Source organism: Haemaphysalis longicornis, unplaced genomic scaffold (genome assembly GCF_048455015.1).
Source record: "Haemaphysalis longicornis isolate Haplotype H1 unplaced genomic scaffold, Haemaphysalis longicornis Haplotype H1 scaffold_7, whole genome shotgun sequence".
Taxonomy (NCBI): domain Eukaryota; kingdom Metazoa; phylum Arthropoda; class Arachnida; order Ixodida; family Ixodidae; genus Haemaphysalis; species Haemaphysalis longicornis.
This window is the reverse complement of record NW_027526422.1, coordinates 12,609,214-12,633,056: the sequence shown is the minus strand read 5'-3', so window position 1 is coordinate 12,633,056 and position 23,843 is coordinate 12,609,214. Positions and strand designations below refer to the sequence as shown.

At 49.6% G+C, this 23,843-nt stretch overlaps 1 protein-coding gene across 2 annotated transcripts in view; it reads right to left on the bottom strand.

The window, feature by feature from the left end:
• Positions 1 to 23,843, bottom strand: part of LOC144144533 (protein gooseberry-like) — a 70,957-nt gene that overhangs the window by 20,511 nt on the left and 26,603 nt on the right. The gene's annotated exons all lie outside the window — the stretch shown is intronic.

Here is a 23,843-nt window from a genome sequence, read left to right as displayed (position 1 = left end):
AAGCGACCCTGAACCTGCGTCCACCGGCGATGTCCGCATCACATACCCACGTGGGGGATTGGCCAGGAATCTCCTCGTCTTCCTTGGCAACGGGGGGAGATGGGCGCGCGCTGCCTGGCCGCTGACATGGCACATACCCACGTGGGGGATTGGCCAGGAATCGGGCGTGAGAAGGGCTAATGCGCCCGCTTAAAGGAGTACTGACACGAAATTTCAAAGCTGAGATCAGCAATCAAGTACTACGACAACACAAATAGGTGTCTGTGAATAAATGCATCTTTCTTTCTTTGTAGTTGTGTGTGTGTGTGTGATCTCTCTTTCGAGAACATTACCGAACCGCGCAAATTCAACTCGTGCATTCGCACTTTCACATTCTTCCCCTCGGGGAAATGCGGGGAATTTTTTTGCAACCCTCTCTCGTTCGTGCTATCGTAAATTGGCGCACACGCGCGCAAGATGTCTGTGGTGAGTAACAAGTGAAAGCTGAGCGCGACAATGTGAACATACTGATTCTGCACTCTATTTGCATGCGCTCTTCCTTGCATATGTTGCCCTTTCGTGCGTATAGAGACTGCTTCGCTGCTGCATGAACTGTGCCATTCGGCGAAACTTTAGGTATCAAAACAACAACCCCGGAATAGAGTAGTATAGTCGGAAAAAGAGTACTTTCTTTTGCGGTATGCCGCACTCTGTGGCACCTTATCTACTGTGTTGCTTTATCTGAACGCGAAGTTCGCTCATTTCAGCTACATGTGAGAAGGACTGGAGTATGGAGAGGACCCCGAGAGCAGAAATTGTTCAGCTGTGGCCCGCAACCAGAGGAATAGAAGTTGTGCTCTGTTCCTACACAAACCTTGGGACAAGTTCTTAACGACTTACAAAAAGGTGTGGCTGCGCTCGCTCAGCTGCAGCCTGCATGCAATGGACCTTGGTCCAGTATCGCTCTGCGCATGCGCTACTCTCGCTCCCAGCAACCGATACGACATTATTGTGGGGCGAAATGTAAACAAAACGACGCCATATTGGATTAGCCCGTTGCGAACTCCGAGCCATCTAAGTACTGCATCGTTTTCTGAGCCCTGAAAGCGGCCGACGGGTAGGCGATACGGCTGCCATCGAAACAATTCTCTGCCACCAAAACCATGCGTGGCGCCTGTGACGGCTTCTTCAACTGGGCAAGGCAGGCGAAAAAAAAGGGGGGGCGTGTTCTTCTATAATCCCCTAAGTGTGTTTCAGGGCGGCCCATGAAAGAGGGGTGCGCTACTGGGAAAAAGGTCCATTAACCTCGAAATTGAGGGCCTTTCCCCTGTCTTGGCTCCTCCCTCGGAGAAAATGGTCTCAGGGCAGGGCAACATCAAATAAAACACACTGTTGGGCAAGTTGGTGCGTACTTGTTCTAAAAGCTGGTCTAAAAAAATGTAGACAGCGATAAACACAACGACACAGAGGAATAACATCTACTGGTTTGCTTCGAAGACTTCTATTGCTTTGAACAACTGCCAAAAAAGTCCCCATGTCCATGATCGGCCTCAATAGCTCCGGGGTATAATCGCGGGCTATGGCGCAAGCGACGAATGCCATTTTTTTTTTCAAGACACGTGATCTTTTTATATACTGCAAAAGGGTCTTTTGACTCGGTTTTAATAATTAATTTTGTAAACGATGGTGGTTTGGTATCCTTTAGGTTTGTTTAGAGGCGGTACGCGGGATATACACACATTTTATTAACTTTCTGCATGGTCCCGGAAGTACCTGGTTTGTATCTACCCCGGAACAAAACATCGCCGGCAACACAAGGGTGCTGTAAATGACAGTGCTCATAAGGTGAAGTTCTGTCAAGCCTTGGCCGGACCCCCCTTGTGGGTACCCCATATGCGTTGATGCCCTTGGGCCAAGAAAACCCACGGTAATCATATACACAGGCATTTCATCTATGCAGTAGTAAGACGTATACCCAAAACGCCTATACTTCACCGCGGTGTTTTGCGAACACGACGCCGTAAAACCCATCATCTGCTTTCTGCAATTTAACCCCACTCTGGTACATTGTTTCCATAGAGTTTCATGCTAATATATACTAGAGAGCGAAATCTGGCGCCACTGTCTAGGGGAGCCGCGCTTCAGCGAGCGTTCCGTCATGGTCCACTTGTCCTTGGCATGGCTCCTGAATAGGCTGAAAAGTTGCCTCTGACTGCAAAAAGGCAACAATATTACTCTAAAAGATTTTTGAAATTGGTTTTGTTATAATAAAATTGAACTTCCAGAAAGTTATTTGTCAGTAATTATTTAGAAGCTTTATGCACGATGCAGAAGAAAAAAAAGTCACCTTTCTGGCTTCGAGACAAAAAAGTAGCCGAACTGAGATTTAATTAGGCTCCAACCAAAAAAGTAGCCATATGGCTAGCTAAGCCAAGTAGGCGGGAACGTCGCTAGCTGCAATCTATAGTGAACTAGATCAAGCTATTCTAGTTCACTGCACTGCAATCAGAGCCCGCGGCGGCCCGCGATTGCAGCGCCAGATTTCCCTCTAGTATACATAAGTATGATACTCGATGATTCTTTCATCTGTGCACGTCCGCTTTCTGGTAGCAAGATCATGAAGCGCTTACGCAAGGAACTTCGCTCACAGTATAAGGATACGCGCCCGCAGCAGCAGATTGAAAAGCGAATATATGCGTCTTCGCGGCATGTCTAGTTTTACCGACAACGTTAGGCTCATAACCGTACCTCCTAAATTGCGGCCACGTATACAACGGCAGTGTATGCGCAGTGTTGGTGATTACCGCGCTGATTGATGGTTCGCCCTGAAGCTGGTCGATACAAAGCGGAACCGATGAGGGCTCAGCATCCTCGAGGAGCCGAGCGCTTCCTTGCGGCCGCGCGGAATGGCGAAACTAATCGGCGTGAAATCGTCGCTAATGGGAACAGGGCGGCGCATTCATGGCCCGCGCCGCTGCTGCCTGCCGCTGACACCGCTACCGCGGAAGAGCCGCCCACCCTTGATCAGGGGCGGATATTCTCGTGTTTGTCCGTTTTGAAAAAGTCCGTTTTGCGTCCCTTTTATTGTGACGTACTTCCAGTTGTAGGCAGGCTTTGGCTTGACTCTCGCGCAAATGTTCTCTTAAGCACATTTTTAAACGAATAAACCTATTTTAAACTATCTTGTATGTGTTTATTGTTCCGCCAGAGAACTAACAACAGCGAGACGAAAAATCGTCTGCTCTGAGAAGCTGCGGCTCATAGTTCTGCAGCGCTTGAATGACGTCACATCCGGGTGTTCGCTTTTAGCCAATGATGGCTTGCTCAAAACGGACACTTATGAAACGGACACAAAACGGACAAAACACGAGAATACCGCCCCAGAAGGAGTATTGCTTCTCACATGGGTACACTCGTGGTTGCTATCGCTTCTGACGGTCCCCAGGATTAAAGTACATATAGTGAAGCATCGAGAATAGTCATAATAAGAAAGAAGAGGAAAGAATCATGTTCAGGTGCATTCAAAGCTTTCTCAGACACTTAAATATGCTAACATGTTTCGAATGCGAAAGCTTGGGTACTATTGCGACGGGTGTTTTTATTGCACGTCCACCCGTCTAGACAGCAGCCACGCTATTTTGTCATTCTCAATGCACGTTCAACTTAATCTCCCTTAATCCTTCCGAATTCATTTAATCCGACCTCACTATCAACCATTAATTTGTCTTTACCCACCTTAACATTCCTTATTCCATCTTAATCCCACCTTAATAATCGTTACTGTCAATCGTTAACCAAGCATTAATTAACTTTGTGATCAGGTACATTTCTTATAGACGACTGGGATGCTTTGGCTCGCCTCTGACCTTCTTTCAGTTTTCGCACTGTTCGTGTCGACGCCGCGGTCCTTCAAGGTCATGTTCCAATACGACGCAGGAGCCTTTCGCCCTAATAAACGGAGCACGGGTTCGCGAATTTAAGAGCATTTCTCCGCAATGCGGCTTCCTGAATACACTTCGGGTACGTAGGCAGTTCTCCATTCACAAAGGCGTCTGGTCAATATGCGTACGCACTTTTGGTCAAAGCGCTTCTTAGCAGGAGCACTTTTCAAAAACAAAAACAAAAACAAATAAAGAAAAACGGCAGTTTATAAAGCAGCCATTATAAATGGGGTTGATGGTAGCCGACAACTGTTACGTGAACTCATGAATGCCGTACGGCGAACAACAGCGCAAACTGGAAAAAAAAAAAAGTCATGAAGGAAGCCCAACGTCGTCATGCCTTTCTACACAACTATGTACTTCCGCTGGGGATTCCAAACGCGTTCACTAAAATCACAGCGTCGTAAAAAATACAACAGTTGCATCTTTAGTATACGAATAAACCGTTTGGATTGTCGCCGTCAATGACAGCTGAGTAACTGTCCTGCATGGATTTCAAGATATTTCCCACTTGTCCTCTTAATGAAACGTGCACTGCTCATATGAACAGCAACATGCCCCTCTAAACTTTCGCACTAATGCAAGACTGCCGTCTAAAATCGCGCAATAGCGACAAAAAAGCCTTTCTGTGTTTCTGATTAACATCGTTCTCTCTTTCTCTCTCTCTCTCTTAGACATGAACATGGCAATGTAATCACCATATTGCAAGGGTATGATTGGTGGAAATTCGAATTGACAAGGTTTTAGTTTTCTTTTTCAACGTCGCCACAGCTTGGTCGCCAGTTTGTCCGGTCGTTAACTAGAGGTCAGTCATGGCGCTCCATTTAGTGACATATAATCCTCCCTCGCTGATAGCTGTTGCGGGATGGCAACCAAAACTTAGATCAATTTGCAAGATGATCTAAAAATGCAGGGGGGAGGGGCGACAAGCGGAGCAGGAGCGACAAAAGAAGACCCTCAAAGTTCTGAGAGAGACGTTTATTTAGACGCCAACCTCCCGATTACAGAAGCGCATTCCCCTTCAACTGTAAGCCGAACGGCCGTGGAACGGGAATACGGAAAGGCTATACGAGGCCTCGGCGCGCAAGTGCACGCTCTTGACAGTGGCCGCTTGGCTTTATCACCGCATCAGTCACTGACGCTTTCAATTCGGGCAGGAGTTCGTTAACGTTTGCTCGGCCCCACTCGGTCCAGGCAACGTGGCGAGCTGGCCTGCAAGGGAGAGGGGGGAAATCACCGTGCGATGGTGCAACACGAGCGCTCGCGCAATGGCAGCGGACGCTTGAGCTTTCACAAGGGGGTCATCATAATCGCATTGCAGTGCCTAAGCAGTTGTATACCCTTGTGGTTACAGTCTGTTGTTTATGTCAGCCTTTTGGCGTAAAGAATTCGGTTCTTGAACATCGACGTGTACATGCTATGACTCTGCGCTGCTTCAAAAGGGTTTCGTGAATGATATACCGATGAAGTGAAAACCAATGTTTACCGTTCCGCCGCAAATGCATATTGGCACGACGCAACGCGCGTATATTTTATTGATAGGCTCGCCACGACAAGAGGAAAAAGTGTCGAGGGAAATTTTAACCTCGCTGCTCTGGCTTACTTCGGTCAAGGAAGTTGCGCTAAGTGAAGAGAGCACGGCAACAATGCCGTTGGCGGATTTAGTGCGTAAAATCAGCGTCATTCTCATCACAAAATGTATTTTCTTGGCTGATGGGTGGATCGAGTAACTTCACAGATCCTACAGAATACCCCTTCGTCTGAGCAGAAAAGCGCAAACCATATCCCCACCACGAAACCTGAGTGCATCTTCCTGTCATGTTCCCTTTCTCTTTCACTAAATGTGCGTATGCATGACCATGACGCGCTTTATTGATAGAACACTAGTGATTCGGCAGCGCATCGCCGTCGCCGCCTGCAATTTGGGTTCTCTCCCTCTCTCTCGTATATGACAAGCGACGCCGTGCACCAAGCTCGGGACAGCAACGCGTTAAACGTAAACACACGCTGCAGTGGAAGGATTGTTCGCCAACACGCGGGCAATCACGGGATGAGGCGGCGCTGCTTCTTCACGACGAGTCCGCGACGGCGCGGCTGAGTCATGCGGCGGAGACGTGGACGATAAATGGTCAGCGTCGTCCCCCGGGGCAAGAATTAAGCGCCGCGCCAGTCGTCATTAGAGCGGCGGCGCAGGATCAAGGTGCGATCCCCGCGGCGAACATCAAAGGAGGCCGCCCGCGCTGGGGGGACGCTCCCCCGGCGCGACGGGGGCAGCGGCTGCGTGCGTGAATGACGAAACAAGAATGCGGACGGCCCGGTACGGGGGCAGGCAGCCACACGTTACGTCACGCGGCGGGGGCTTTTAATGTCGCCGCGTTCGGCGGGAACCACAGCCGCCGCCGCCGCCCCGAGTTCAGCGGGCAAATGTCACAGATTAACCTCATCGGTCGCGCCGCGACCGCCGCCAAGCTAATGTAGATCGGCGTCGTGCGGTAGACCACAGCGAAACGCGCCCAGCGCGGGACGGGCGCCGAGGATTTCTCTATTAGCGAAATGAATTGGGTGCGCTGGTCGGACGCGTACGGTGCCCGTTCTTGGCCGTCCTCCACGCCTTAGTCTGGCAAGAGGGTACAACGATGGTAAAGGAGGAAGCTTTGCCAGCACGGAGCGTCAACTCGCCCCATGGTGCAAAACACGCCACTTCTCTCGCCAGTTGTTATTTACAATTAATGTGCAGCGAAATCACAAAATGCGAACATAAACCGAAACTATGGCGATGGGTTCCTCTTTTAAAGCGAAGCTTTAGTGTCCTCACTGATGCCGTTGTACTCCAATACGCCGTGCAGGAAAGCCAGTTGTGCGTGAAGTGCAAGAAAGAAACGTTTCCCGTGGCCGGAATCGAACCTGGGCCCTTGCATATGAAGCCGGCGTCTGTCCGAGTGCATGCTGCATTTCGACATGGTCGAAGCGAACGCCAAGCAGCGGTTACCGATTCTTGCCGTACACCCCAAACCCATGGAAACGTTAGGACTGCGGAGTGCACTCCCGAGATTTTCTGTGGGTATCTTAGAAAAGTGGTGCGTACCTCCAGAGTAGCACATACTCGCAGTATGCGATTGGCCAACCAAAGAATCCATCACGATAAAGCTTCGTGTTCAACCACCGTCGTCATTAGACGGAGGGGTGCATGGTTTTTTTTTTTCTTCCCAGCAAGCACTTGGGCCGATAAGACACTAGATTCCCACTTTGAGAGATTTCATGACGGATAGGATGCTCTATACTGGAGCGTTTCGCCCCGGCTGTACCTTTGCGGAACGCAGAGTAGGCGGGCATGCATCGGGGCACCCTACGCAGAGCTCACTCAAGACGCCCCCTAACGTGTAGATAATATTGATTGATTGATTACGACGTTTAACGCGCAGTCGCTACGGAGGCGATGATGCGCGCGTAGTGGAGGGCTCCGGATTAATTTTGACCACCTGGGGATCTTTAACGTGCGCCGAAATCTCCAACACACGGGCGTTCTCGCTTTTCGCCTCCATCAGAAAAGCAGCCGCCGTGGCCGGGAATCTAACCCGCGTCTTTGGGCCCAGCAGCACGACGCCACTGAGCCACCGCGGCGGGTACGTGTAGATACTATCTGCCATATATTTGCATGTTGCCGCAAAAGGCCGAGATATAAAATCAAAATGAAGAAAATAATCGTACAAATAGCATTCCGCATACCATAAATCCGGCAACGGAGGCCATTTGTGGAATTGGCGGTGAGCGCAAACACAGGCGGCGCTGCGAAGCCCGCCTCCGTGACGTCAGCTTAGGGATTCTCGCATTTGTCGTCTGCTTCACTCAGGCTCGTTCACCCTGCTGTTTCTTTGCGCTCGGTCAACGTCTGATGCTTGTGCGCACCAGAATTGGTGTGTGGGTAACTCTTTATCATAATAATAGGCTTAAAATCGCATACACTAACTCATGGTGTCAATTAAAGTATAGTTTTGGATACCGCTACGGAAGAAACATTGCCGGCGCCACCCCATTCCTTGCGAAGCCGGTCCTGAGCGGAGCGCGAAGAGTCGGAGCTAGGCGTCAGCTTCTCAAGTAAGCATTCGTACAAAAGGAACAGTCAGCTCCGACAACAGCGAAAATGGAAGACCAAAACAAATTCTACGCCTTCAGGGCTGTTGGCTTTGGCAGAAGGCATAACGATTCCCGGTAATCATATGTAAGGTAAAACAGTTTTTGCAACCTTGCCGAACGCTCGAATGTGTTTTGTCACATCTCTTTACGTTGTCAAGGCATGAAAATTTGCCGACATGCACTGCAAAAACTGTAGGTTGAGTTCCAAATAACCCAGTGTGTATATACGCGCGTGCTGATTCTATACCAGGCATCTAACCAGTATGGGGGTGTAGTGAGCAAAACGAGTCACGTGTTCGTTAAATTTATAGTAACACATATATGTTTGTTAAGACCTGGAGGGATATTTCGGAACATTTTGCACAGCCATATCTTCCCGATATTCGGATATGCGTTATAGGAAAACTGCACTCAAGAGGAGGAGGAGGAGTAAGGGGAGGAGGGAAAACTTTATTTAACAATTAAATCGATCTGGTTAGTGGGACGGGTCCTCAGCCCAGGACAGGTAAAAGTAATTTTCTTCAAATCATAGAACGCCATCCCGAGTAGAATAGGATTTGTTCTTCGCGCCTGGAAGGGTTGAAAAGCAATAAAGAGCTACTTGGAATTCCTCTTCGGTTTCGATTCTTTTAATATATGCAGGTATACAATTTATTACGTTAGTTAGCGAGTATATCATGCCTTCATCACTGTAATCATGTCATCATTGTTCGAGTTGAGTCAGTTCGTTATGATAACAATATAATTACGATAGAAATTCGGAGCACAAAAGCCGCCTTCGAGTACTGTGGACCACGTCGTTTAGGGCGCGATCGCGGGGGCGTAGCACAAACCTTCTCAGTGTATTTGCATGCGAATAAACAAAGCACGTTGCGGATATGCACCTTCTTGCACGCAGCCGTAATGAAAGCCAATTTGTGAAGAAGGGAATGTATGACATACAACATGAAGGAAGTATCCACACGACCTTTGTGAGCCTCCCAAACATCCCGAAACCTCCTAATAAGAAGGTGGTGACGGCGCAGAAAAAGTAATGCGTTGGGCAGAAAAAAAACAAGAAACATTAATCTGATACAAGACAACAACGAAAGAAACAGAAGAAAGCCGCTTTATTTCCTGCTGTGCGATGCGCGTGTAGAGGCCGCTGCCTGGTACGTAGCATTAAACTGTTGAGTCTTCATAGGAGCATCTCAAAAATACTGCAGGGAAGCCTACGCATTTTGAATACTTATCGAGAAGCTCTGATCGCTGATCCTCGCGAATAAGCAAGAAAGGACGAGTTACACACGATCTTCTGACCGATACTTTGAAGAAAGATGTTCTCTATCTCTTCGTGTGTTGCAAACTTGCGGGGGATACAGCTTCAAATTATTCAGATGCGTCAGGAGCTGGCAAAATAACTTAGTCGCTAGAAATACGCTTTTTAACGCCCTACAGCAACGAAGCGGGTGATTTCTAGCCCAGGCACTGCTGCCCCTCACAAGCGGAGTGTAGCAGACGACAGCGGCGCGAGTCCCTAAGCCGACGTCAGAGCCAGGGGGCGCCACTCAAACATCTCACCGCCAATAAACAGGGCATCGAAATAATCTTCATATACGTGGCCAGGCGCTGGATGCTCTCTTTCCAGAAACCCTCAAACACCACGAGGTCAGGTCGAATAAAGCAAGGAAAGCGATAAGGTGTGCCGATACCACCTCCTGAGAACGAAAGAAAAAAAAAAAGAATTGAAGAAGGGGGGTGACGACCTGCCTTCCCGCCTGCGAGAGCCTATACTAGTGAGGTACACAAGCCAGGGAGGTCGTGCAACAACTCTGGCTATACACGACTCGCTTCCGCATCTCCTAGCGTCGTACCCCGGTCGGCTCCGTAAGCTACATATTCACGCACGACGTCGACACCGCTCGCCAGCGCTCCATTCTTCTGCCGGCCGGGCTTGCTGCTGCTGCTGCTACAGGACCCCAGTGTGCGCGCCGTGATTTGACGCGGCCGACCGATTGTGTGCTCGTCGCCGCCGCCGGTCGCCGTCAAAGGTTCCTCCAGCGCGCCCGGTCGGCGCCGACGACGACGGAGGCGTGAAGACTGGAGCAACGCCCCCAAGACAAAGAAGCCGCGTCGTCGCTGCCAGATTTACGCACCGAGTGATCACCCTGGACGCATCTGCAGACCGTCACAGATGGCTAATGGGAGCCTCTCCTAAGGACAGTCTGCTGGTCGATGCTGTAGGGACGACGTTACTGAGGAGGCTTTCTTGTTCTAGGAGGCGCTGACACAATCCGTCTGCAAGTCAGTGGATTCGACCGCCGACTCCTGACTGCGCACTGCTCTTTTGCGGTAGAGGCTGCCTTGTGCTATACTAGACAGCAGCGAACATTACAGTTTATAAAAAGACCTGAAAATAACGGAAGAAGCTTCAAGTTAAGCGGTTTCTCACGACATGCGAACTGAAAAAAACTTGTGAACCTGTAATACCCGACTGCGTTAAGACAGTGGCGCTGATCCAATCCTGTGGAACATCCATACGCTAGCTTTTTTCTTCGTTTATTGTGTTGACTTGAACTCCACTAGCGCCCATGTTTTCTCTCTTGTCTGACGCGCTTCAACTTGAATAATGAACAAAGGGATGCATTGTTGGGCAAGTTGATTAAAAATAAATTGCACAGTGTTTTAGCGTTGTTGTGTCGGGTACACGGGTGAGGTGCCAGGACTTATACAGGCGTAGGGCGTGTGATACCAATACGCCATCGTCCTATTCACCATAATTATCGCTATAAACGTTCGCTGCACTTACCACACACACATTCGTTCAACAAGCGCCCCAATACCAAATCGGTTATACAAACCCTCACTGGAGTGTCGCGCCTCAAAGGAATTTCATTTCCTCGGAATTTCGCCGCGTGAGAAGGAACGTGTTGGAGACGAAGGCTGCAGCAAGGAAAGCCGCTCAATACTCGTGCGCGTGCGTATACTCTGTGCGGCAGGCAATGATGGTTGAAATAATAATAATAATAAAAAAGACTCTAAACACAGTTTCATCTAGTGTGAAATCTACTTAAACAGCGGAGCTGTGGGGTTGCCTTTACAAAGATTCCGTTCATCTTCGACTTCTTCCTTGTGCGTAATGTTAGAGTCACTTTAGCAGCTAATTGCAATATAATGTGTTTCCGGATAGTTCCGGTAAAACAACAGTGACAGCCATTTTCTGTAACCATGCATACTCTCTCCGTAGGTGGCCATGTATTGACCGCAGACAATTTTGTAACGTTTCACTGTGAGTTAACTAATGATGATAACTGAATGAAACTCGGCAGAGTGATAGAGTCGCCTTAGCGATTAATTTTCATGGAATATTTTTCGGGATACTTTCGATAAAACAAGAGTGGTCTATTTTTGTTAGTACTGCTCCCCCCGTTGATGGCCGTGCTTCACTGCGAAACAGGCCATGTGGGAAAGCCAGCTTACAAAACCCAAGCTTACACCGACATTTTTTTAAGTCGGCTTCACCTCTAAGCACAAAATTATTGCTAGGAAGGCGTATTTTGGGGGGAATAAAAGCTGTGATAGTAAAATATGAACGCCCTGGGGCCCTTTTTTATTGTTTAATGATTTTTTCTGTACCGGGAACTGGTTTTTCGGGGCGGAGAAACCTGATCCGGAGGGAGCGTGACCCGATATCAGCAGATACTGTTGTTAGGGCCAGAACTGTCGTGCACTTTTAACAGCTCTGCTGTTAAAAAGTGCACGCAGAATCTGTGACCATCTCTAAATGCGCAGAATTCGAAGAATGAAGCGAGTTTACATCGCAGGCATCCAAAAGTTACAATCACTGAATACTTATTAGGGAGAAAGACAGAGGGTACGCTTCCGGGGGGGGGGCACTTAATGAAACTGGAATTTGTATACCAATAGATGGACAGGACGCAGATTAATAGCACATATACATGGAGTTGCGTACGTCGTGCCCTTAAAAGGAGACGACAGGCAGGAGAGAGGTGAACGAGCAGACGCGCGTTCGTCTCTCCCCTGTTTGTGTGCATTTTTTTTTTCTATACGAAGCCATGGAATGTGCACACTTCGTTCTTCACACTTTTTCTTTCATAATAATCACTTATATTATGTGTCGGCATGTAACCAGGATGTCGAGTTCAAAAATATTCCCAGTGCACTTCCTTTCTTTCTCCCTTCAAATCACAAACAATAGAGGGACTGACGACAGGGGTGGCATCCGCATCATAGAGTGGCCACCGAACACGGGGCTGAAGTATATAGGGAAAAGGCAGATAATACGATGAAGGGACAAGATGAGAGAATTTAGGGAGAAACAATGGATCGTGAGCACAGAATGGGAGTGGTTGAAAGTCTGCGGGAGAAGCGGACTGAAGCGTTCTCAACGAATGACGCCAGAAACCCGTGTCGTTTGAGACTTGTGAGGTGTTACCGTTTTCTGCTCCTCGGGTTGTTCGAGAACCGTAAAAGTTCTCCTTCCTAAAATGTTCCAGCTGTTAGCACTGCCATATCAGGTGAACGTTCGATCTGCGTGTGACGGGCCCATGCTATCGAATTATCCTTTTTGCATAAGACACGAGGCGGCTCGCTTTTTGCCACGTATAAGCGCGGTCATTGGTTCATCTTACCTCGCGTTAGCTGTGCACCGCACCTATGGAATGACCTGCATCGAGCCCAGCTCACACGCACACCGCCGGTAACGCGCACAGTACCGATGGTTGCACAGCTTCCTCCAAATTGGAAAAAGGTCACGTGGCCGTCAATACGCAGCCGCTCGCTTCTTCTCCGTGCCGGCGGCTCTTGCGCCGCAGCGAAAAGGCACTTGGACGCTTCTTGGCGCGCGAGCAAATGATAGGCTTCCTGCGCGGCGCTATTAACCAGGCGCGAGCACGGGAACCGTGCCCGACTGAGCCTCGGTGCTTCCGGCCTATACGGAGCCAGAAAACCTTAATCAGCGGCCGACAAGCGCAGAGGTATAAATTTGGCTCGCCTGTACACACCGCGTCTGCGCACCGGGCCCAGTGGTAATCGGCGCTGTCCCACACCTCCCACGATCTCTTAGAGGCAACGATTTGGTCGGCAGCAGGCACCTAATGCGCGAGAGGCGCGCCGCCGCTGAAGGAACAGAGCGGTGGCGAACGCCGGGCCCTGCGGCGCGCCCTTCTTCGCACGAGGGTGAAAGCGCCTCGGGCGCGCCCTGCGGGAGTCTTGTGCGTGAACGGCGTGCGCTACCGTGCGCACTTGCAGCGCCAATTTCGTTACTCCGTGTGCCCGATGCCGGCGCCCGTTTCACGCGCCATCGGGGACCCCCATTATCGCCCGGGAGCCTGCAATTTCTCCACGCGAACTTCCATTCACGATGGCGTCGCCCGACACCGCCACGCGATCGCTCTGGTTCCCTCGGTCCCTTCTAGGGGCATACGCCTTTGGGTCACCGTCCTGCTAAAGACAGCACGACTGCTTATTGCTGGGGCGGCCTCACTGCCGAGCGGCGTACAGATCGTTAAAGCGTGTCAAGTATTTGCCTAAACCGAGGTCGCAGTCGGCGCTGCCACGGGGAGTTGCGCGCGGGCCGATTCACGGGAGCGGTATAGCGCCGCGGTAATGCGTGCCTTTCGGGGACAGGGAGTTGTGGACGGTCGGCAGCCAGCTTCTTCCCACCCATTGAAGCCTCAAGCGGGTGAAGCCTTGAATGGGCCGCGCCTACGACACATCAGATTAGTTTTTAATCACGAAATCGGGGTGGTCGGCAGAGATTGCGGGGAAAATTATTTGCCGGGACGTGTACTAAGCTGTGAGGAGTTCACGAACAACAAGCAACGAACGATGCTCAAAATACGCAGCACGAAAGACAAGCAATTAAGCTCCAGGTTGCGCCTCGAAAGAATTCGTGGCAAAAGCAACAGCGGCCGTAAACTTTGAGGACGTCATGTTTTCCCGAGATTAGCCGTTGGCTACCGGGATTACAGAGTGCGTTTCTTGCCGGCAGGTGCGCCTGGCATTTCAGGGCGGCGAGTGGACATCAGCGTTGAAGGAAACTGACCTAGAATGCTCCGGTACTGCAACGGTGGCGCTCGTGCACCAAATAAAGTTCCATTTTATCCATTTTAGGGGTTCGGGCCTAACTGAAATGTCCGCTTTCCTACTGCCCTCTCGATCAGAAATTGGCCCGCCTCTTCATAGGATCCTCTCGTCTCCCTTGCAGATCGCATTGTAAGCACAGGAAAGACTTGCTTGCGCCCTTTACCAGAAAAACATTAAAGCCTGTTCCATGCCTGTGAAGTCCGTTGAAACAGCGGAGCTGACCTCGACAGGCTGGCGGCTACCTCCCGCAGAGGCGGGGGTCGCTCACAGCGATACTCGCCACATAGCGGTACTCGAAGCTGACCCACGGAGGTCTGGTAGTTTATCGGTGCATATATATGTGGGCTGGTAGTGCGCCGCGTGCCTTGGCGCACCAGCCGAGATCGGGCACTGGACGGCCGTCGCATCGTCTCAAGAGAATTTCTGGGCCCGCCATAAGGATCCGCAGACGGTGAAAAGATTCGCTGTGTTCTTTCATGAAGAGCGAACATTCAGAAAGACAGCCCACTTGGTTTCAAGGGCCGGAGGCTCATTCGGTTCAAGTACAAGGCATTCTGTTAAATATATTATCTGCTGCTTTCTCTTCTCGTAACAGAAGTGTGATTAATTATTTAAATATTTGAATGGCTCCTTCGCATTGCCTCTCGAGAGTCACGGTCCGTTCGCGGGAGGACAAAATGAGACATCTGCGACTACAGAAACCGCTATTTTACGTGTATTTGACTGCATCCAGCATTTTCACATTCCCTGACCGCAACTCCAACGAGGCAAAGAATATTCTGACATCAACGGTTTATTTAATCACCTGAAACATAAAAAACGGTGGCAATTTGAAACTTTCTCCCTCGGTTCGCCCTACCTTTGCCATACGGAGGAACGCATGACCACGGATGGCGATTAGGCAAGGCTTGATAGGACAGCTAACCAAGTAAATAGTACCAGTCCAACACTTACAACTAATCAACTAGTTAAATGAATAAATCAATCTCTATTAAATAATCATTTTAGCCAATAACAACTTCCCTTGACGCTGAAATTTACACCATACACTTATATTTAGTGCAAGAACCACTCGGTTAGCAAGCAACAAATTGTGCACCAAATGTAGGGGGGAAAAAAGAGCAAACGATTGAACTACATCACAAATTTTACGTGCGCACGCCTTCGATTTGCGTAAGAATATATTTGCTGGAAACAGCAAGCCGTTGTATATACAATATATCTGAACGGAAATCTAATGAGAGAATACTTGCAGCGAACATCAAGGATGAGTTGGAATTTATTAACGTAAACATTTTGTTATTTCATTTAGGACCTAATTAAAGACTTAAAGGGTAGGCCTGTCATTTGAAAGAAGCCCATTGAAAGGTTTGAACATCCGCCATGGTGAGCACAGTTCTTAGACGAGTGTACAGGCGGGGACCTAATATTCCGGACCACGCGAGCGCGGGACGGAAGCCACCGATGCGCCCTCTGGAGGCCTGGCGCCTGTTGTCGAGACCGGCGCGGCGCGCATGCGCGTCCTTTTTTACTCGCAGGCACGCTGATTTACTCGCAGGCACGCAGGCACGCTGATCGCAGGCACGCAGGCACGCTGAAACCCCGTAGAGTGAAGCCTTTGTAGCATTCCTTTCATCCCGATGGCACATTTGTGGCCTAATGTGACGATTGCGCCTGCTTTGGCGCAAGTGCTCCTCGCGTCCTGATAAATGTTTACGGGGATTGTTTTGTTTGGTATTTTCCTGTTTTGTGCTTCATCGTGTTACACGTTGATACTAGCGCCAATTGCGAGCGGCGTTGTAAAATGGAGCGTGTGTGAAGTGCAATCGCAGGGTACTGCGCTGTCGACAACGAAATGCCAGCGACATGAGTCGTGAGCCTTTATTCATTTTCTTTATTATGTATACTACTCAACTACTGAACTTGTGTTTCAGCTCGCTTTCCGCTGCCGATAAAGTAGGTAATTTTCAAGTGTATTGAAAGAAAATTTATTCGTTTTGTTTTTTGCTGCCTATTTCCATACTTAAAAATGATCCAAAGACATACTCATTTAATTTTCTGTTCACTCTACACGTCATCATTCGTCCCCAATTGCAGAACGCCGTTAGATTGTTCGCTACTTCTAGAAGGCATTGCAAAAAGGGAAATGGGTCGACTGTTAGCCGAGCAAGTCATGCCTACAGGAATTAAGAAGGCCGGCTTGCAGATGGCCATCAGAGCGGAAGGACAATGTCCAAAACAGAAGAGAAGGACAAGCTGATTGTCGCTGCAGTGGTAGAAGACATGTTGCAATTATGACAAATAAATTCGGAAGGCCTTATGAGAATAATCTGACGGTGTTCTTCGATGGCAAGCCGAGGTGCCATTTTGACGAATACCCAAGGGCAGAGCGAACAGAAAATATATAGGACTATCTTTTTGGGTCAATTTTCAGTAATCAAGTATACAACAACAACAACAACAAAAAAAAACAGATAGTGTCTTTTGCAAACCTTCCTAAATGCCTACTTTATCGGAAGCGGAAAGCGTGCTGAAAGGTAAGTTCAGTGGTCAAGTTCATACAAAATAAAGACGATCAATGAAGGCTCACGAATCCTTTCGCCGGCATTTAGTTGTCGATAGCACGGCGCCCTGCGATTGTGCTTCATACTCGCTTCATTCGGCGACGCCGTTCGGAAGCCGCTAGTCTCATCGTGGAAGAACGGTAAAGCACAAAAAAAAAAAAAAAAGCAAACACAGCATTACTCGTAAGCATTTATCAGGATGCGAAGAGCATTTGTGCCGAAGCTGGCGCAATCGTCACATTAGGCCGCAAATGTATCATGAAGAGAATGCTACAAAGCGTCCCTCTTCCGTGCTTCAGTGAGCATCGCAGTACCGCTGCAGGCAGCGTGCCTGCGAGTGAAAAGGGACGCGCATGCGCGCCGCGTCGGTCTCGACAACAGGCGCCAAGCCTCCAGAGTGCGCTTCGGTGGCTTTTGCCACGCGCTCGCGTGGTCCGGAATATTAAGTCCCCGCCTGTGCGTTCTGTTACCAAGAATTCAAGTGGAGCATTTTTTTTTTGCCCCCAAACAACTGAACCGAAAGCTTAGACTTTGAGCGATCCGGATTCGATGCGTGAAAAACATTGTTCCCAAAGCCTCATTTTTAATTAGAGTCGGTAAGGTGAACCTTGACCGCCCAGACTACAGGATACAAACTACAGGATCATAATTCGAAGGCGAGCAGGCTGATGAGAGGGGCCAGGTTTGGAAAGCGCGCCAGAAACAGCCACCATGCGGAGCTCGTCTTGTTTATCCGATGGCAAGTTGGGGACAAGGCACGGGGGAGGCATATTATATGAGGCTTTCTTATCTGCCCGGTGTCACTCCAACCCTCAGTTTCGCAACGGATACGACGAGCGGTGGGCGTACGAGTAGAATGCTTCTTCGGACGCCGACTGAGTTCCTGTGTTTGTGTGGCGACTGCTTCTTTCGTCCGAAATGTGAACGAGAGGTGTGCTTTTTGCCGCTCACGGACACAAATCGAAAACCAAAACATGTCAGTGAATCCGAGCGGGGAAAAAAAAAAGGTCGGTATGAAACTGTAGGAATGTTCACTCTGCAAGTCAGAACAACATAAATCAATCCTCTCCTCGTATACCCACATTTTATTTTTTTAGCTGAGGCCGTTTCCAAGGCTGTGGCATATTCATCTTCATCTGGGTTACCAGAAAACAAAGTAAGAGAGAGTAATGCTACGCCAGCAGGGTGCGTTGGCATTACAGGGTCAGGCGAGATTACATCGCTGGTTTTTGCATTCCTTGTATTTGCAAGACAAAAACACCGATTTAAGTGATTTATAAAGAGGGTATGCACAAGAAACTTGGGTCTTGTGAGGACGGGCGTCTTGTAAGTCACTTCCCGCACGGCTATGTGCGTATAGAATACATCAAAACCACGCGCTTCGGATTCATCCTTTGCGCGGGTTATATTATCCACGTTAGGCGCGCCACAGCAATTGCGTTGCTTCGCTTCCTCGTCGTAAACGCCCGCTGGAACCGCCACCACCGCTACGTCCGGCTGGCGGTCGCGTCCTTCGCGGCGTACAGGCATCGCATTGCCACCTCGGGGTTTACAACAACGACCAACCAACACTGAACGGGCGACCACACGCGCGAAAGCACGCTACAAGTCTCGGCCAATACCTTCCGAAGATGAGAAGGCATACGAATCGTTTCTTCGCTGCAGCAAGTTCTTTCACAGGGCGATTGGCTGGCTCCGCTATCGCATGACGTCATTGTGGATCTCGGCCAATCAATACAAAAAACTGATCTTCATCGGTTGTACCACAGTGACCACGTGCCGAGGCCTAACGAACTTGTTGGTATCTCGCGCGTGTAGGCAACGACAGCAGAGGCGTCGCGCGGCGTTCGTGCGGGGCGATGACGAGCAGCGGCTGGACAGGCCTTGAGCGGTCAGTTGCGGCCGCACACGCGGCAGCCGGGCGGCGTGCAAACCGATTGGCCGCAGTAGATCCTCCCCGGGCCTGTCTTCTGCGCCGATGAACAGACGCGTCGGCGACACTCCAAGGTCCGACGAAGGGATGCAGTACCGCACGAGCCGGCGTTGGCCGTTACGCGCGCGTATTTAGGGTCAGGACCTCCCGGAATTGGCGAGTTACACGTTCCTCCTGGGAATTTCTGCGGCTGGGGCATCCGCAGCTACCGCGCAAGGTAGCGCTGAGCTTCCCGGCGCGGACGTATACCTGCTTCCTTGAAGTGGGCGCTTAGGTCAGGTTGGCTCCCTGGTGATGACGAGGGCGTTAAGTTGGGCTTGTTGGTGATGCATACTTGTATACACGTAGCGCAAAAATTAACTTGTCCCGTGTCCATTTTTGCGCTACGTCTACAAGTATCCTTGTTGATCTATACTTCCTTTAACTGATGAAGGTTGACTCACGACTGAAGTTTTTTTGGCGTGTTTGATAGTTAATTTGGCGAGTTTGGAAGGTGGAAGCTTCTTAAAAGAAGATAAGGCAGGCAGAGAATGTTGCCTTGTCTGTTCCTCAGTCTCTTTTCGCCAGTTTGGAATTCGCGCCCTTATTTACGCCTTTGTTGCGACTTCCCTCCATCGACTTGTCGTCCTTATACTTCTAATCCAGTCTCTCGGTATAGCCACTCCTGTGCTGCCCTGGTGTTCATCCGGGTGTCGGTTCTCCGCGTTACGCGCCCAGCCCGACTGCACTTCCTTCTCTGAAGGGGAACTGGCACCCAAGTTATTCCCTGATATGAGATGCTGGTGTTCTATCTGTGCGTTAATGCTATGATTATTCTTTCAGTAGCGCATTTGGCTGACTGTTCACTTTCAAATGTTAAGTGTGGCGTCAAATTTCTTCCCACAAGTCACCACAGAGAGAGGAGTAGGAGGAATAAACATTTAATTGAGCAGTCAATGTTGGGTTGACCGCCAGGTGGGGGACCTGCTTAGTCTAGGAAGCCCTGGGACTTGGCGGCCTGTCTCGCCCGGCCTACCAGATGTTGTTGGTGATCCGGGTTGGAGCTGGTCAAGCGACCCTCCCACTGCTCAATCAGAGAGAGAGAGAGCATAAAGTTTTAACAGAAAACGGCGAAGCTGGCTTGCTACGCCAGGTTATAAAAAAAACAGAAAAAAAACAATCAAAATGAAAAGATGTCCAATGATCCGCACAAAATTCTGAGTCACATAGAAAAGGGTTTTCACAGAACCCTCTAGTTATGTGCCCCGAAAAAACACCGAGAGCTTTGGTTGCACGTGGCGCGCCTGACTGGGACCGGACGAAGGACCCAAAACAGGCCTCAACTTAAGTCGACAGCTGGAGTACGCATCCATTGTATTCCTTGCCTTTTAGTGAGAGGTAGCGTATACTGAAAATTAGAAACGTCAGTTGCGTTTCTGGTGAAGGCAAAAAGCGAGAACGCCCGGGTGTTCAAGATTTCGGCGCATGTTAAATATCTCCAGGGGGCCAAAACTAATCCGGAGCCCTCCACTATGGCACGCCTCATCGATATCGTTGGTGCGTTAAACCCCGCAATCAACCAATCAATAGAAACGTCAGATGAAACGCAGCGTTTGCAGTGCCTTTTTCTTCTGCGTCCCTTTAGCGGTGGTAATGTGAGTCATAGGAGCAATAACCAACTATCCCATTGCTGCTGTCTCCCGAAAACAGAAAGAAAATCAGCGCCCTTCCACTTTGTGAAGAAGGAAGACCGGTGGAAAGATGACGATCCAAGAAATGCACGAAACAAACACGTTGTTTGTAATTCCCGACTGAGCATACTTCCTGGATGATTAGCTGAATGAAACTTAAATGGACGGCAGTTTTATTCTAGCGGACAGACATGGGGCTGTCCATTAATTCCTTCCCTTAAAAGCCCACGTATTGACAGAATACGAAAATTCCACAATATTTACATTTTCAGTGAACTACGTATTATGAGATGTGATGAAACTGCGTAATGTTAGAGTCGTCTGATTGCCACACTGTTTTCGGGATAATGCTGGCAAAGCAACAGTCACAACCGTTTTCTGTAACCATACTCAGTCCGTAGACGGCTCTGTATTGACAGCGCAGCCGGGCAATTATGCAACGTTTACAACTTCACTGTTACCTAATTATGACAAATAAATGAAACCCGGCGTTATGATAGAGTCGCCCTAGCGGTCAATTTCAGTATGATTTTTTAAAGATGCTTTCGTTATATTGGGAGATACGAAGCATTCACCAGAACGTTGGCTTTGCCGCAGGATTACGCGACATTTTTCTACACACCATGTGGACGCACGCAATTTTTATGAGAACCTAACCTACAACAGCTCTGTTGATAAACAAGGCCCTAGGACCATCCCACTTCAATATCCCACTCCTCACCCCCCCCCCCCCCCCAAAAAAAAAAAAAAAGTGTCTTCCCAGTAAAGCAACAATCTATAGCAGTGAAGCCGACTTTAGGAAATAAGTATATAGCTTGCGCCGGTGTTTCCCAGAGCAACATCGCTGCTAATGGGCAATGAGACACAGAAAACGATTTTGTTTCAACTATATACATATGTACATTTATTATATACAATCCGCAATCGCGTAGCCCATTGCAGTCAATATGCATAATGTGTTTCTTGGGTTCTCCTCCCTCGTCCTAGTTCACCTGGCGTTGATGAGGCTCCTGCGCTTCCAAGTCGTATCGTGCCGAGTGCAGGTGGAGGTATAGAGCTTTGCTGTAAAGGGTTCCTCTCTTTGAAACACGAAGCGTTCTAACCCGAGCTGTTGGAAAACGTGTGTCTAGGTGTGCTCTTTTAGTACGCGTTTTTCCCCGGAGATGAAACTTTCTAGCGCGAGGTGTTGGAAAACGAGTGCCCCGGTACCGTGGCTACATGAAACGACGACGGCGACAGGAGACGCCGACAGCCCGAGCCCCTAAGGTGCTTCGCCTCTAAAATAAGAGGCTGAAAAGAGGCTGTTTATGGTGTACAAGTGAAAAAACAGCGCTGAAAAGACAGGACAAGAAAGGACACAGGACCACGGCGCTGTGTCATTTGTCCTTGTCCTTTGTCCTTGTGTCCTTTGTCCTTGTCCTGTCTTTTTAGCGCTGTTTTTTCACTCGTAATCATGAACCAACCAGCCCAAATGCGTACCTTATGGGGTACAGTTTCACTTAAAAGTGCCGCAGCAATATACGTAAATGCAAAGGCGACAAGCATACTCGTTTCTACGCTTTTACAGCTCTTCGTTCAGAAAAAGCCGTTCGCGCCATCGCGCACAGCTCTGTCGCACGGAGTCGCGAGTCAGTGACTTCTACTTTTAAGTGCAGAGCACTTTATGGGCTCGCCTTGTCGTCGTAGCTCACTAACGGCCGATGTCAAGCGACTGCCGGAATCAGGCGGCGCAGCGAGATAACGGACCCAGGTAGAGCCTGGTGTACCATAGTCAGGGAGTCACGGTGAGGCTTCGAAAACCACGCGGTTTAAATAGTCATAACCGTTCGAACCTCGTCAATCGCTGGCGCTTGTCATACATTTCCCCGTCGTTTAGTGCAAAGAAAACTGCAGGTACATTTCAGGCAAAATCTGTGTATATCCGGCAGCCTCCGCGTTTGGTTGCTTTTTACGATAGTAAGCGGAAAAAGCGGCCGCGCAAGAAAAAAAAAAAAAATGCCGCGTTCGAAATGACGCAGAAAGGCTCCAGCCACGCAAGAAAAAATGGCGAGTTCAAAATGACGCAGAAAGGCTCCAGCACCGCAAGAAAAAAATGGAGCGTTTTAAATGACCCAGAAAGGCTCCAGCCCCGCAAGAAAAAAAAAAAAAAAGCGCGTTCGAAATGACGCAAAACAGCTCCAGTATCAGTTCAGTTCAGTAAAACTTTATTGAGGTGGGGGAAGGGATTAAAGGGAGAAACTTGGGTGGAGTCCTCTTTCCAGGGCCCCAGAAGCTTGTGCCCCGGCCAAGGCCCTGTCGATCAGCTGGCGCTGGTCTTCCAAGGCCTCGCTGGCCAGAGTCGCCTCCCACGTTTCTAGTGAATGAGGTGTATTGTTCTGTGTTTGCCATATAACTGGGCAATTCCATATGGTGTGGAAAAGGGTGGATTTTCATTGCATTCATAACAGTCCTCACTAAATCTGTCTGGGAACATAAGCGCCAGCCTTGATTTGTGTGGGAATGTGTTGGTTTGTATTCTTCTCAGTGTTTGTGCATCGTGGACGAAATGAAAGCAAGCACAATAAGAACAGAACTCCCTCTGGCGCAGTTTCAGGCAGGGGGCGCGTGAGCACTGCGAAGGCGGTAAATTTGAAATGCACAGGGTGGCAGCATTGAGGGGATAACGGCGCTGCAACCCATTACGGCAAATCACTGCTCTGCACTCCGACAGCTTTCACATTGAGTGGAACGGCTTTAATTTGTAATCTGGTGTGCGCCAGACTTTTGTCAACGAAAGTCAGTGAAACTTCCGCTGACTTTACTCTCAACCACGCTCGTTTTCCAAACATCGGTACGCAGCCGGAAACCCCACGTTCACACGGGTTCGCCTTCGTGCGGGGCGAAAAAGAAAAAAAAGAAGACAGGTGCAGGTGCTGGGCTGGCTCCCCGGCGTCCCTCCCTCCTCCTCGAGGCAAGCGACGTGCGCGCAGTTCGAGGACGGCAGGTGCGGGGTTGCCCAGCGGGTGGGGCGAGTGTGCTTTCGCCAAACCGCCCGACGGTCACCGAGACCGCTTGACAACACTCGTGTAATGAATCGACGGGGCGGTTCCGACGAAGGAAAGGCTGCAGGATGCACGCTGGCACGACGGGCAGTGCGCGCGGAGGAAGCTCCGTGGAGGGGGATGGAGGGACAAGATGTTCATAAAGAAGCCAAGCATCATCGCGGGAGAGAGTGACAAACGGGAAAACCGGTGCACAGCGATTGATATATGGCTCGATACCCATCTCCTGCCTGCAGGGGATGGGAAGAATCTGCAATGAAAAATTTGGCTACCGATTAAAACCCGTTCACTGTCAGCTTTCGGTGCCTTCAAGGCCTACGATGCCGTAACGCAAACTGCACTCAACCAACAGCATCTGAAAAGCGTCTGTTCTCGGTTTTACTGTAGTGCAGGCCTTCGGTCCGTGCTAATGGGCAAGATAAAAATCAGGAGAACGACAAGGGCTGCCACTCACCCGACGACAACACCGACATTCTTAACCTGTTGACCGGATC